The 14799-nt window shown below is 37.3% G+C and overlaps 1 protein-coding gene across 8 annotated transcripts in view; it reads right to left on the reverse strand.

Moving 5' to 3' along the window:
* CELF1 (CUGBP Elav-like family member 1) overlaps positions 1-14799 on the reverse strand; it is a 69356-nt gene that overhangs the window by 39242 nt on the left and 15315 nt on the right. For 3 of the 8 annotated variants that reach the window (XM_055716524.1, XM_055716522.1, XM_055716523.1), the window contains one exon: positions 12967-13007. The exons of 3 other annotated variants lie outside the window; for them this stretch is intronic. The gene's annotated coding sequence lies outside the window, so the exon portion shown is untranslated. Of the gene's footprint in view, positions 1-3272; positions 3418-12966; positions 13008-14799 lie in introns of those variants that run through there. 2 more of the 8 variants (XM_027816268.2, XM_055716528.1) reach the window with 2 other exon arrangements.

A 14799-nucleotide genomic window follows, 5' to 3' on the forward strand; every position in this document is an offset into this window, starting at 1 on the left:
TGGAAACAATACTCTGCCTGTCATGCATCTATAAATGTAGAGATATATAGAGTCTATAATGATAAAGAAAAGGAAAAAAACCACAGTGATTTGTTGAAAACTTTTATAATCTTTGAAAACACTGATCAGAACACCTCAGCAGCCTCATCATTAAAACAGGAATAACATGCCAATCAAGGAACTGTGAGGTGTATTTATACACACAATACAGACCTCTTGTTACATCTCCAATACCCAAACTAAAGGGACGATAATCTGGATAATACTGGATGGACAGGGAGATGCAGAAATACTTGATTGCAGACGGTGACTGCTGCAGAGGCAGCTGGGTGTGTCTGAGCACTCCAGGAGGAATGATTAGTTCAAGTCCAACATGAATGCAGATAAGCCTTATGTCTATGGTAGATATAACCACAAAATAAACTCTTACAGCATCAAGGAATGCATGCTGGTGCAGCTTCTTTCTTGTCTGTCAATGACTGCAACATGAACTTGCAGTTATTTAGACTGGCCAGTATATAGAGCTTATTTTACACTGGCAGAGTTACAGCATGTCAATTGTTTTTTCATAAATAACCGTTTTCAACCTTTGGAAGAGAAAGAACATTTCCAAATATCTGCCTACAGTGAGGTTAATTAAAAGGTTATTAAAAGGAGTTAGGCCCCTTAATACAAAAAGATAGGCATGTTACTGCAAAATAAGAAGACGTGAATTTAGCACACATCAAATATCAACAGTAATGACTGCATACATGCTCTTACTATGTGGTAAACACAAGGAAACTTATTCTTTAGTGAAAATGTATAAGCTACCTGCTAAGCACCACTGTTAAGAGCATGCAAATAGGCACTACAGAGCACAGGTCAATTAATTTGCTTTCAGTAAATTGTTCATATGTACCTTCAGACACATCTTAGAGGTTTCCCACTTGGAAAATGCCATGTTGTGTAATACACATCACGTTCAAATGTTAAAATTCAGCCTGGAGCCCACTTTATGGATTTCTCCAAAATAAGCCCACAGAGAGAAACACTTCAGATTTGTATGATTAGAACAGCAGAAGATACAGTGGGGAGCTTGCCACTGTTCACATAAACCTATAGATCGACACTATAAACTCTGGCCCTACCTATGCAGACCAGAATGTATTCCTTCTGGTCTCCCAGTTATCTTTAACTTTTTAGGCAGCCAGTAAAATACCCCAGCAGCCATGCTCACCGTAGGTTTGACGAAAGATGATACTGGCAACAGATACCCTAGGAAAATGGGTTTTTAGTTTACTGAAGAAAACCACTAAGTCAATTTGATTTGATCCTTTCCCTCATACCTTTGCTCTTCAAAATGGAAGTCATACCTACTTGTTTCACCAAGACAAAACTGCAACAAGTGACAGGCACTGTCACACTTATGCTCCACCTCAAATTTAGTCTACTGGCTTTGATAATTAAAATGTTAGTTTTGTGTAACTATCCTGCTACATATTAACTTTAAAATCTCATTATAGTCACTCTATGATGTGCTCACTTAATTTAATGAATAGTGCCAAAACTATTTCACATGCTATTATTTACAATCTGGGGGAAAGGAAGAATCAATACTAGAATGTTGAATAAATATCTGAAGGTATGTTAGCAAAGACTCAGTGCCTCAAGGTGCCATACTTCTGCAGAAACGATGACAATTTCAGGGACAAAACACTAGTGTACAAACACAGGTTTGTTTTAACATTATTTAGTTGAAGGCATCATCAAGGTAGTGAAATTAAAAAAAAAGACTGAAACTTGTGAAAATATCAGAGTCAAAAAAGATAGTATTTCTCTACTGCACAAAAGTAAGAAGAATTAAATAAGGAAGCAATGTTTCTTTAGAATTATAAAAAATAACAAAAGTTATCCTAGCCATTGCTCACAAAAAGAAAGAAAAATAAGAGAGCTAAACACACTTATTTTTTGCTCAGATGTCAAATTCCTGCTGGCTTCCAGATCCATTCTTTGACAGTTTCTATTCAAAGGATAATAGAAACAATGTCGGAAATTCAAAGCTCTATGGACTATAGCTACACATTTAAATGTGGTGCTGGTCTGACAATACGAACATTAAAAACTTCTACATACTACAGATTAGATCTCACTTTTTTTACACTTCTGAAGCTCTAGATCATGTTGCAGAATATACCACTATATGCTCCTCAGAGATTGCAAAGTATAAATGGTAAAAGTCTTGCTTTTATTTTTAAGTTTCCAGAATTACATCACATCCTGAGGCACAAAAGCTAAAAAACTCCACCACCACCCCCAAAAAAACAAACCACAAGAAAAACTGTATCGTATTTCGCTTCCTAAGAAAGCCTTGCTCATTTCAATGAGCAATTAACTCTGAAAGCTACAGATAATATCATCTTTTATTTTATACAGTCTGAACCTCAGACAACATATACAAACCCAAAGCTGAGGGACTACTGGGATAGTGACAGCAAACTATGGGAAAGGATGCAGGCTACGTGGAAATCAGATGCTGTGAAGCTTTGAAGGAGGCAGGTCCTAGAATAAACTTCCCCTTGTATTATCTGTGCATATCCAGATCCCTACAGTGTTGCTGAATTGCAGGGTTTTCTTTAAACAGATAACCCTAAGTTAGATGCATAAAACCCACTAACTACTCGTCAATATTTTGTTGTTTCATTGTTGATCTTGTAAGCAAGTGGTCAGAATATTTTCTGCCTATGTTGAAATCCAAACTGTCTCCCCATGCCTCGCTGGGTACAAAAAGCCCCTTACCTAGTTGCCAAAACTGCAGTTTCTTCCTCTGCCAATCTCTGTGACAGTTACGCACTGTGGGTACGCAAATCTGACACATTCAGAATGCTGAATTTGCCATCAAAATACATGAATTTTCAGGCTGCTTACAATTCAGATTAAATTAACTGAAAAACATTTTTGTTGATGTGTTTTGTTGATCATTTTTGTAGGTTTCCAGGTGGAGAAAAAGGACAGGAGGGGATGACAATTGCTTTTATCTCAGAAATAGCAAAGTTTCACGGTACACTGTCTTATGTATTTATCTGAGAGCATTCAATTTCCCCATACTCTCCAGACCTAGATGGATTTTCACAAATTAGCTAAGTAAATTTTATTCTAAAAATAGTTTATAATAAGCTTTTTTCCCCCTCCCCTTCCTCAAAATATTTTTTTGGGAAAAAAACCCAAACATTTGAGGTAAATAAATACATTCATGACCTACTTCTCTGGCTTGTGAATGAAATGCTGTTTACCTGTAGCTTCTATTCCAATTAATTCTGTGAAAGCTTAAAAGGAGTGTTTTTTGAATTTTCGTCTGACTGAAGAATCCACAGGCCTCCCAGCTCTCTGCCAGCAGATGAAGCAGCAAGTCACCTATGTCTCTGGCTTCTAGGATGATGTTTTCTCTGCCTAAGCACTCTTAGAAAGGCAAAAATGAAGCAGCAGCTAAACTTACCCTTTTATTTGATAGTAAAGACAATTGCTTTAAAATAAATTATACTAAACCTATTTTCTAAAATGAGGAAATCAGGTTATTTTTTCTGGAAAAGGAGATAAAACTTCACACTGAAGTGAAAAAAATTGTTACTCTAATGAATTCTAAGCAGTGGAGCTTATAGAAAGGTAGACAAGAAACACAGGTACATTTTCTTTTAAATGGTCTATGGCTTCCTCCAATACATATGCTGCTTTTGAAAGCTCTGCTCGTGTTCTTCCTGACTTCTTGCTGCTATGCATCATTCACTTGAAACAGAATCTATGGCCACACAATTCACAAAGTAGTTGTAGCTTCCTATGTTCATAGGAGTAAAGCAGGAAATGGCCAAAGGCAAATTTGAAACTGGTAAGAGGGAACACTTCTTACTAAATTCACAGATAAAATAAATATTAAGTGGCAGTGACTTTTGTAATCCTGTCAAAGCTTGACAGGGTTTGAGTACAACTGGGTGCTTCCAGGGGTATATTTTCCCGCTTCTGTTTACTGCACATATATAGAAAACCCAACTGTTTTTTTTTAAACAGAAAACCCATGGGCTATATGCATGAAAATACTACCCATGAGAACTACCTCCTTCTAGCTAACATTAGGAAGGAACAACTAAGTAACTTCATCTTTAAACACAGACTAATCAATAATTATTAAGATTTTAGATCCATTTGTCTAATGCACATGGCACTATAGGCATTATCAGAAGGAAACCACAAACTAGACTCTGTCCAGCATGGCAGTTCTCAAGTTCCTTAGTCACAACTTTTTACCTTTCTAAATCAACACACCTGGTACAAAATCTTACAAGTGTAAACAGATATGGAAGACATTGCTTCGATAAAAACCACAAAAGTTACTGTGGTTTTCAAAAAGTTTAATCAGTGGCAACTGAGATCACAATTTTGAGGTGGCAAAACGATATATCAAGTCCTATACCTATACAAGTCTGTTGTATGAAGGGGTTCTGAACTAAGCTGATCAGAAAAGACCTGTCGCTTGAACATGCTGTTTCAGACAGGCATCAAGGGATTGCAAGCTGTGGTAGAAAAGGCGGCCGTTCCCAGCTCTCTACTAACCTGATGATTTCCAGATGTCACACAGGAAACCAGGACACAGTGATGCTTTCCTGGGATGCAGAGAACAAAGAATACTGTTTGCTATACAATAAACCTCAACACTAGTGAGGTAACCCTTAACACAAGATGCCAACACATATAAAACAGAACTAAACCAACTGTTCCTATGGATTTCTTATCTCCTTACAATAAATCCAATGACTATCAAGATCCTTCAGTGGCTTCTACCTGTTTAGCTGTGCAGACAATAGCCAGACTAGTTCAGAGCTACTTACAGACCAACGGGCAAAGGGCAAGAATTGACCAAGAATTGTTTTGACCTCCTTCTCACTTAAAGCTAAATGAGTAGGAACTTAATGCCTTGAAACATTTACTACTCTGACACATTTATTTGAATATGAACAGCGAATTCAAAGGTTTCCAGGAAAGAATGACAGTACACAGCTTGTGCATTGTTTCCTTCAAAAACAGGCCAGTAAAAACCCAACTGAGCTTTCTCTAGCAGATATCTATAATTTCTATTAATCAAAACACTTCTAGATTAAAGCATAGACTGCACAAACACACCCAGTTCCCCCTGTTTGCTCCTCATGCTGCACACCTTAGTGCAAAGGCATTTCAAAGGGCACCAGCAAAGTAACCTAGAACACCAGGTCTTTAGACAGGCCTGTGACTTTAAGCCATCATTTTGCTACAAAGTCAGTCCAGGGATCAGCTAATGCTCTGACAGAAAGAAACATCCTTGACCTCGATGTTAACAGTAAAAACAAGTAAGGAAGACTTGTATCTATATTATTATCCAAACACCAACACGTGGCTTTGACTGCCACGTGTTTATTTGTCTGACCAGTCTAGATGTCCCTCTTGCTTTAATTTCAAATAACAAGCATTGAAGTGAACGTGCATATTAACTGTAATAGGTCATGTGTGGTTATTATCTTCTTAAGCAGCTAGTATCTCCAAACTAACTTTTTGAATGCCAGCTAAGAAAGCACAAGCTTAATGACTGATATAACAGCATTCCTCCCCTGAGGAGGAAAGAAGATGGTATTTCATACAAAGGGTAGTAGATTTTTGGAACTGCGTGTTCACAGGATAGTGCAGACACAATAAACTTACATGACTGCAAGAATGGACTGGACATGTACTTGGAAGAGACCCATCAGAAGCTACCAGGCAAACCACAACAGGTTAGGTTTCCCTGAGCTGAAAACAGAGGCCAAGAGACCACTGAATTAGTTTCATGGTAAAAACAAACACTATAGATTATTAGCCTTTGTGAATGGCAAAGATAGATCAGAAACATTTCAAAGAGCTGGATCATGCCTAGGCCGTTTGTGTTGGGACAAAAAAGTACTATGAAAAAAAATTAGAGTTGTCCTGTTAAAACTACTGAAGAACTGAACTAGACACATACTAGGTAAACGCTAAGTAAAAATGCTCAGCTATTATAAACACTATATTCAACTGCCTTAGTAATTAACACCAAGCCAACCCCCCACCCCTCGCAAAACTACACAACAAAAAACCCCAAACCCCCCAAAACATACCTCTGGACTTCAGGAAATGTGACAGCACAGATAGTAACTAGTATATACTTTCCCCTCTTTTTAAAATGCCTTGCAATTGCTTTCAACATACCGTCATACAACTGATGAACAAATTCAATCTGTGGCATACTCAGTATCTGGCTCACTCCTGAGGGCAACTTAGACCAAATGGCAGACAGTAGCTCTGCAGTATGAGAGCTTACCTACCAGGAAACAGGTTACAACATCTGTTCAAATCAGAGAAGCCAAAAAACCTTTTGCTATATATATTATTTGCCAATAACTGCTAGTAACAGAATGTCTAACTAGAACTCAGAAGCAGCTGAATTATCAGTCTTAAGACCTTCTTGCAGCAGATTAATGACGTTCACAAACTTCTAAGATAGCAGCCTCCAAACTTCTTCAGTTTTCCTCTTATCTCCCCATGACACGTTGCCTTTTTACCTGCTTGCCTGAGAGGGGACATGAGTGTGCTGTGAATATACTGACAGGTCTGTGGGTATCAGAATTCTGCGATGTGAGGGATGCACAGCTCTGCAGTGATCTGCTTCTCTAGGGCAGAACAGCTACACGATGCTACCCTGAGTTTTACTTTCTTAATGCATAGCTCTCAGCTAGAACAGTAGCATGAGGCTGCTAACCCAGTGCTTGACCCTGCTGCAGCTGTCTGCTACTTCAGTGATGATACTACAAAGGCTTGCATAGGCATTCCCAAAAAGAGAAAAAAATGGAATAGACTGGCCATGAAATCGTCTCCTGACGATGATCTCAAGCACCTGTCTCTGACCATAAAATTTCTCATTACCCAGGGCAATGAGGAATAAGCAAGCTGATAGCCTCCAAAGCTCTCTGGTTTGAGATTACTGAAATATTTTTGTATTATTCTCAGGTACATCACAACTATTATTTAAAGAATCTGTATCTATTCAATTCTTTTTTACACAAAGGCAGAAACTCCAAAGAACTTCAAATATCACAGTCTGCAATAGAGCCATTTACAGAGTGACGGACAACTTTGGTTAGTATTTGCATGGATTCTTCCAAAGGCAGCCAGTATCTGCCCACCCTGTTTTCATTAAGATGAAGCATTAGGATAATAGTCTACTACATGAACACAGTGAAACAAATAAAATAGATGTCCATGTTAGTAAAATCTTCAAACTAAAATATTCTCCTAGAAACTCCAACTTCTCTATGATGTTTATGTCCAATGATACTTCAAAATGCTCCCATTAATCTTCTGGGGGTTTTTTTGCTAGCTTTAGACTTCAGTTTTAACTAGTTCCCAGTTGTGACCTTCAGAAGACTGATCTGAAATGCATATTACAATTTCTGTCTTTCCCAGCTAAATTTTGTTTCTTTATCTCGCATATTTCCTCATTTTTTCTAGACTAAGGGAACAGAGAAGGAGACAAAATCAGCATTATCAGCTATTTCTTGGTAGTAGTAGTGAATTAAAAAAACCCAAAACACAACAAAAACAACAAACCAAAACAACCCACAACACAGCAAAATTTGCTGTGATGCAAAGACAGTAGCAAAGGCCTGGCTAAGAAGACACTGTATGAAAGATACGAGACACAAATAAGCAGAGGAGCAAACTGCCAAAAGACCAAATCATGAATTTGGAGCAAATAATACATGACAACCTATTAGAGCATCTGTACTTGTAGAACAGATAACAATAAGCCTTAATGCAGGTTTGCTAGAATAATTCATTTTGGTAAATCACGGACAAGAAGTAACCATCACATGTTCATCCCTCTTTGTTAGACATTTTACAATTAATAATTGATATGAGGAAGAAGCACTGATGTATGAGTCCCAGAACAACTGCTTTTAAAGCAGAAGCATATAGGTTTCTTCCCCTCATTCTACAAAGACATCTAAATATTAAAAACAACAACAAAAACTGTAGAAGATTTAATAATTTTATCCTTATCTGTAGGTTGTGGGATTGATTTTTTTTTTAAATAGATGTGAAATGTGTATTTTGGGTACTGCTTAAGCTCTACAGGAAGGTATGCAAAAGAAAATTTCAGTTAAAAATTATTTTTTTTAAACATCTGCCAATATTTGAGCAGACTGGGAAACATTTTGAGTTTTTATCATCACAGTGCTGGAACACAGCAACGGTTATATTTTGTGAGACAAACTATGGAAAACTTAAGTACCTAAGAGAGATCTGAAAGACCGACAGACACTTGGTCACTGTAGATAGAAAAAAAACTCTCGAGAAGTCGGAAAAGTGGCTTGGTCAAAACAATAGTAAGAGGAAGTAAATGCAGCAGTATGACATAGGATAGGAGACAAGGCAGGAAATGTGACATCATCATGAAAGTGAGGACATGCATTTCTAGCCTGTGAAAGGACAGAGGACTACTAAAAGGAGACAGGATGGAACATTTCAGGCAGCAGCAAGGTTTGAGGGTTCTCCCCCTTCTTTTTGTTTATTGACTGAATTCAGACCATGGGACACACAGAAACCATAGATGATAAATCACACTTGCACTTCAAAGTTTAGATCTTCAGTAGAAGAGAATAAGAATTATAATTCTTGCAGACTATCTTGTTCTGAAAGCAGATACAGATAGACTTTTACACCACCTCTCCCCTCTCTCTCCCCAAATGTTGTCTTTAAGCTTAACAAAAATGACTTCCCCACCCAGCCCCAAAAGTTTGGCCAGAAGTTTATCTTCGGGTATTTCAGCTTTTTGTGTAACAAACAACCCTGCAAGCAATTCTATGGAACAGAATACTTTAGACCTCCTTCAACTTTTTTTACTTTGTAAACAGAAAGACAGGACCCAGAAAACTGCTTTCAAATAGACCTGTATTTTCCTGTCTTTTCCTGTATTACAGGAATCTGCAGCTTTGCACTTAGTCAAAAAGATGCACTGGAAACAAGTTTTGTAATCTCTGCAGTATTTGCTAGAGAGATTTTTAGAGAATCAACTACACAGATTAGTATTCTGCCACTAAAACAGATCCAGAAGTTACCCTTCTGCTAAGGAGCTGGAAACCCACCGGGTCCTGGAAAGCTCATCTCCACGCCAAACATGCCACAAAACAGTACAACGGGCAAAGCAAATACATTTACACAGAGAATTGCTATGTGGTTGCATATTGGACCCAGGGGAGACTACAGAAACAGCTATACAACCCCAGGACAATACCATGAATGAAGATTTTTGTATTACCTTACACAGAACTACAATGAATCAAAAATGCCTTTAACTAAGGTTTTTTGCAAGCAATATACCTTGTGCATGTGTAAGGAAAAAGATTAAAGTATGAACTGGTCAGTTACTTTTTACTTCAGAAATGTAATGTGTAATCTTAACTCAAAGGAACAAAGTTGGTACTACTAAATTATTTTAAAACCTCTCCTTATTGAAAGGTCCTAGAATAGCAGTCAGACCTGTTTAAAAATCTTTCTGAAGTATGGTAAGACTCTTTGCTTTCTTCCTCTGTTAAGTTTCAAGAGACCCTCTGGACTAAACAAAGCAACAAGTTTTATTGTCCTTTGCAGCCATCAGAACAGCCATACAAGCCATTCTGAGGAGTCCTTTAATCTTAAATTGTTTCTCCTGATAGTACTATATACAAATCAGAATAAGTTAATATTACACTACAGTAAAAATTCACTCACTATTTCTCATTTCATATTACTCAAATGAAATCTTTTTGTTGCATATTACCTGAAGAGAGTTCAAATGCAGCCCAGACAGCTCCAGGAGAGCACACCATGCAATTAAAATAGTAATTACTGCAATAATTTCTACATAGTGCATCAACTTAGAACACGGTAAGACATGATTTTCCCTGGCTCTTGGCACAAGGATGCAAAGGCATAGCTTCAGTATTGTCCATGAGCAGAGCAGAGGAGATCGAAATGGGATGTGGTATCCCTGGAAAAGCAAACAATTCTATCTACCACATGTGTTGTGGGGTAGAAAAGACTAACAGATGCAACAGGGGATACTCCAGCATACTCCTGGCACAGAAGAAATGCAGCAGATTTAGGCAGTGGTTGCTACCTTGTCTCCTAAACAAAGTGGAGACCTCTGCTATGTATTTTGGACAAGCAGCCATCTGCAAAACTTCACTAGCTGTTAAGCTACACATGCAGAACCATAATAAAAATGTCAAAGAGTATGTTTCTGAAAAATATCTAAACTTTCCAAGCCTCTAGAATTGTAAGAGAAACAGTATAATATATGTGCTTCAGTTTCAACTTCAGGAAGAGCTAAGCCCAGAAAGAATGAAGAATACTACTTTGATGCAGAACAATCCCTCCAAACAAATCTATAATCAAACAAATTCACATCTACTTTTGCAAACTATAAATGGCTTTAGAAGTGCTAAGGAAGGATTAACTTCTCTTATGGCAGAAGAGATGAAGTTCCTTCTGAGTAGACAATCCTACAATCTTTTAATGCCCATTTTAATCTCCACGCCAAAGTCCTCTCCTTTGGAAGGGGCTCAGTTCTGCAGAGATTTAATTTGAACAGATACATTTCAAGTAAAAACAGGTAAGCTGCTCTTCTTCAACACACAACCTGCCTACCAATCTGTCTCAAAGGAGTTTTCATTAGAGCTTATGTTCAGAAAGACAACAGGATCACCCTAAAGGAGGGTCAGGGGAGTAAGAACAACATGAACACTACAGTGCTCTCTGTTCACAGGGCATTTAAACAGTACAAAGGCATTTCTGTCCTACTACTGGTCCTATCTACCGATAACTAGTAGAGTATCAGTATGGTGAATGTGGATATGACAAAAGTCAAAAGAGAAGTAGGAGTTCCTCAGTCTTGAAACCGTCAATGCTCACAACATACTTTTAAGACAGTAGTATCTGGCAGAAGTATAACTGTTTAATCTGCTTTGGCAAAGCATGGCATATAAATTTCTAAATACAAGAAGCAATCCTGAATCTCAGAGTAAACTATCTATTAAAAAACGTGTCTGGTTAAAGATAACAGCTACTAGAAAAGTGGGTAACAAAAGTGCTATTTCAAAGGTCACTTGATTGCTTAAAGCAAAGCTGACTCCTCCTCAATTTTATTCCCTGACCAGACCAAAAGCAGAATACCATCAATTTTATTCTGATATATCTGTGTGGAGTTAATCATCGTAAGAAATCTTTCATACCAGGATGAAACAATTTTACATATTGTCAGATGTTCAAGAAAAGACTCAGTCCTCTTTCATGTGGACACCTTCCTGCATTCGCATTAAGGCAGATTAATTCAACTTTAAGTTGCTCTTAAGATGAGAAACCATGGAACTTACACCAAATGGAAGTGTTTTGTTTTGTGACTTATTTTCAGTCACCATAAACTTGATGATTATTTCTGATCTACAATCTGATTATTTTGTTATTTAAGTAATCCAAATCTATTGATTCTGGACCTGTGTTTTGTAACTGGCAGAATCCCATGTGTTTGGAAAAGCTGGGTCTAATCACAGATTTGTCTGTCTCAAAAGATACAAACTCTTCAGACAAAACCACAAATATAATGACCAGTATTCTCTCTTTCCTATCTGCTGTACAGTCCTAACAGAACAGCAAAGGAGCAGGAATGGCAAAGTACAGAGCACCAGTCATTCAGGAAAGAAGTTGAGTGTCCTGTAACATCCACAATGCTTGGAGACCAATGCTCCAAACACAGAGGTCAATTGCCAATTCTCTAAAAATCACTTAAAAAAGAAGGTGTTCCTAGGCTTCTTAATCCAACTTTAGCTCTTTCTACCCTGATGAGTAACACATGGAGAGACAGGATATCCTTCATTTTAGAGACAAATTTTATATTCTTTCCAATAAAGACATAACTAAATCCTTTCCAATGCATTTATGAAAACTGTAGCAAGTGTCTGACCATAGTAAAAAACAAGTATTTCCTCAAAATAATATCAAAACTCAACTCTGCCTGGTTGTCTACAGAGTAAAGGCACACCATAAATATTTTTGCCATAGCACAGTGATTCATCAGATGAGCAACAATCACCACACTTCGAGCATGACAGTGTTACTTAAAACAGTAGTTAGAGGTCACTTGTCCTTAGAGGTGAGTTCGAACTCTTCAGGTGCACAGTTACAGACAGTGTGATCTGTTCTTTTGTTACTTGTAAACCATTGCAACTTGCTAAACCACAGAAATAATAACTAGATCACTAAAGAGCTTTTTATTGGGTTGTCAAGCTGACTTTATTTACCATGCAGTCAAACTATTACAAGAACCAAGCATAACCAAAGGACACAGAACTACTCAGTTGGAAACTGAAGAAGAGAGCAAGGGGGAATTGTCTCAGATGTCTCATGAAACTACACCCTTATTGGACTTAAGACATTAAGAAAATTGCACCAGAAGATCCTTGCATTTGGCTTCAAGCATTTTCATACTAGACTATGCTCCTGTTCTGCTGCACATAATCAAATCTGTCTCAGCCCACAGGGAGTTGTTCCACTAATATTCACCTTTAGGGTTTAATGTACTACAGAGCACTTAAGATTTGATCTGGTCAAAAAATTACAACGAAGACACACATTTCTACTTTGCAGTTAATTATGTTTCTAAAATTACTACATTACAGATGGAGCTAAAGAAGCCTATTGACTTGGTACTTGCAGTCCTAAACCGTTAACACTCCCAACCCTATTTAGCAGTACAAAGGCAGGAAACTGCAGAGTTTAAGATGCAGGGAGCACTGCTCACTGCAGTGGAAAACCACTGCTTTCTTCATTGAAAGTAAAACCAACTTCTCTCTAAACCTTTAAAAGGAAGTGCCAATATGCAACTGAGTGATACAAACTGTAGTTGGTTCATACCTGCAGCTATGCACCTCTCTCTAGCCGTTCCTGTCTTCACTCTAAAAGATAAGGAAAAAACAGACATTTGAGTACTCCAGAGTTAAAATCAGACACAACATGAACCCCATCTTGTAAAATACTGAGGACTGTGAAAGTAAAGCATATTTATAATAGCAGAAGTCATCATGAGGTGGTAACAACCCTCATTAGACTCAAAAAAGAAACCGCACTCTCAAAAATACACAGACTAAATGAAAGGATACAAAAGAAAGGACAGCAAACACAACATGGCTGAAAACAGTAGTTTTGTAACTTCCTAATAACATTCTGTGGACTTACCCTACCTGTCTGGCTCTCATGACAGAAGATGAGTTGCTAATAGCAGTATGCACAATTCTAAACTCCTATGTAACATTATTTTGACAGCAGCAGCACTAACAGATGCCAAGGAACCTGCAGATGTAACTCTAATGTAAGACAGCACAGATGGAAATGTATGAGAAAGTTCTGGATTAGGGAACACAAAGAACTAACATCACAAAAATGGAAAAAAAATGTTATTTCTGTATCTTAGGCAAATCATCAACTAGGAACCATACAGATTTTCTGTACTAGCATCTCATAAGTAAGGGATGCTACTTTTCGATTCAGGATTCTCTTTCTGCAGATTCATTAACTGATCCACATCACAAGCTAGTGTATATTTAAATACAAACTTTGCAATATTCTTTTAAAAGAATTTCTCCTCTGCTTCCTCCTAGGTTATTTTGCAGAACTACACTCATGGTAGTCAAGCAGTATTTTACAAAAAATCCAAATCTGTTTACTTATCTATAGGTACCAAACCAAAACCTGCATCTGTCCGCAAGGAGAAGAGTTATACAAGACCATTTGAGTTTCCATATTTTCACTGCCTTGCAGGTCCCTTCACAATCTTTGTTCTATATCCTTTGAGAAGTGTGGATAAGTGACCCATACCCTCTTTTAACTTGTCTTGTAATATACTTAGATACTTATCACATATACTTATGCCCTCTTCTCCAGAGGGAGATCTCTTGAGAATTTTTTAATCCCTAATTTGTAGTAATTTTCAATTGTTCTAATTTCTTCCTAATTTGTTCAATGGACTTAATAAAATATTATACCTTCTAAAGGAACATGGAATCCTAAACACAGCAACAAAAAATTCTCTTATAATACTAGTTAAGAACAATAAAAATCAATCCATCAATGTTGAGAAACATAACTCTTAATTGAAATGTGCATTTCCCAAATTACAAATTTATCTTTTCTAGAATATTACTGAAAACTGACTATTGATCAGGGAACACTTTACACACTTATTTTTGTTCTGTTTCACCATGACATTCTGGATTACGAAGTTCCTACCAGTGATTCCGGCAAATATGCTACCTGAGGACACCACCTTCCACTCCGCCCACATTCCTTTGTTTTTTTGAAGTTTAAATGAAGAGTATTTGTTTATGGCCAAAAAATAGTTTCAGATTCCTACTAACAGACCTGTCTTCAAAACACCATGTAACACAACCTTCTTGTTTTCTTCCTTTTCAACTCAATCTTTGCCAGATATTTAAGCCTTATGAAAGTTGTCATAAACACCGTTATATTTCTATGATAATCAGAAAAAACCGAAATACACAGCTCACTCATCTTAAGTAAATGCTTAAGAATATACTGGTAAACTACTTTTTAACGTTAAAAAGAAAATCTTCCCTTTGCACATGTACACTCAAGAGAATTAATTTAAAGACTTCAAAAGGTACCAAAAGTACAGCTATCAGCCAGAGGAACCCATAATTCTTGGATACCTTTGGGAAAAAACATACACCT

This window comes from Falco cherrug, chromosome 7 (assembly GCF_023634085.1).
Source record: "Falco cherrug isolate bFalChe1 chromosome 7, bFalChe1.pri, whole genome shotgun sequence".
Lineage (NCBI taxonomy): Eukaryota > Metazoa > Chordata > Aves > Falconiformes > Falconidae > Falco > Falco cherrug.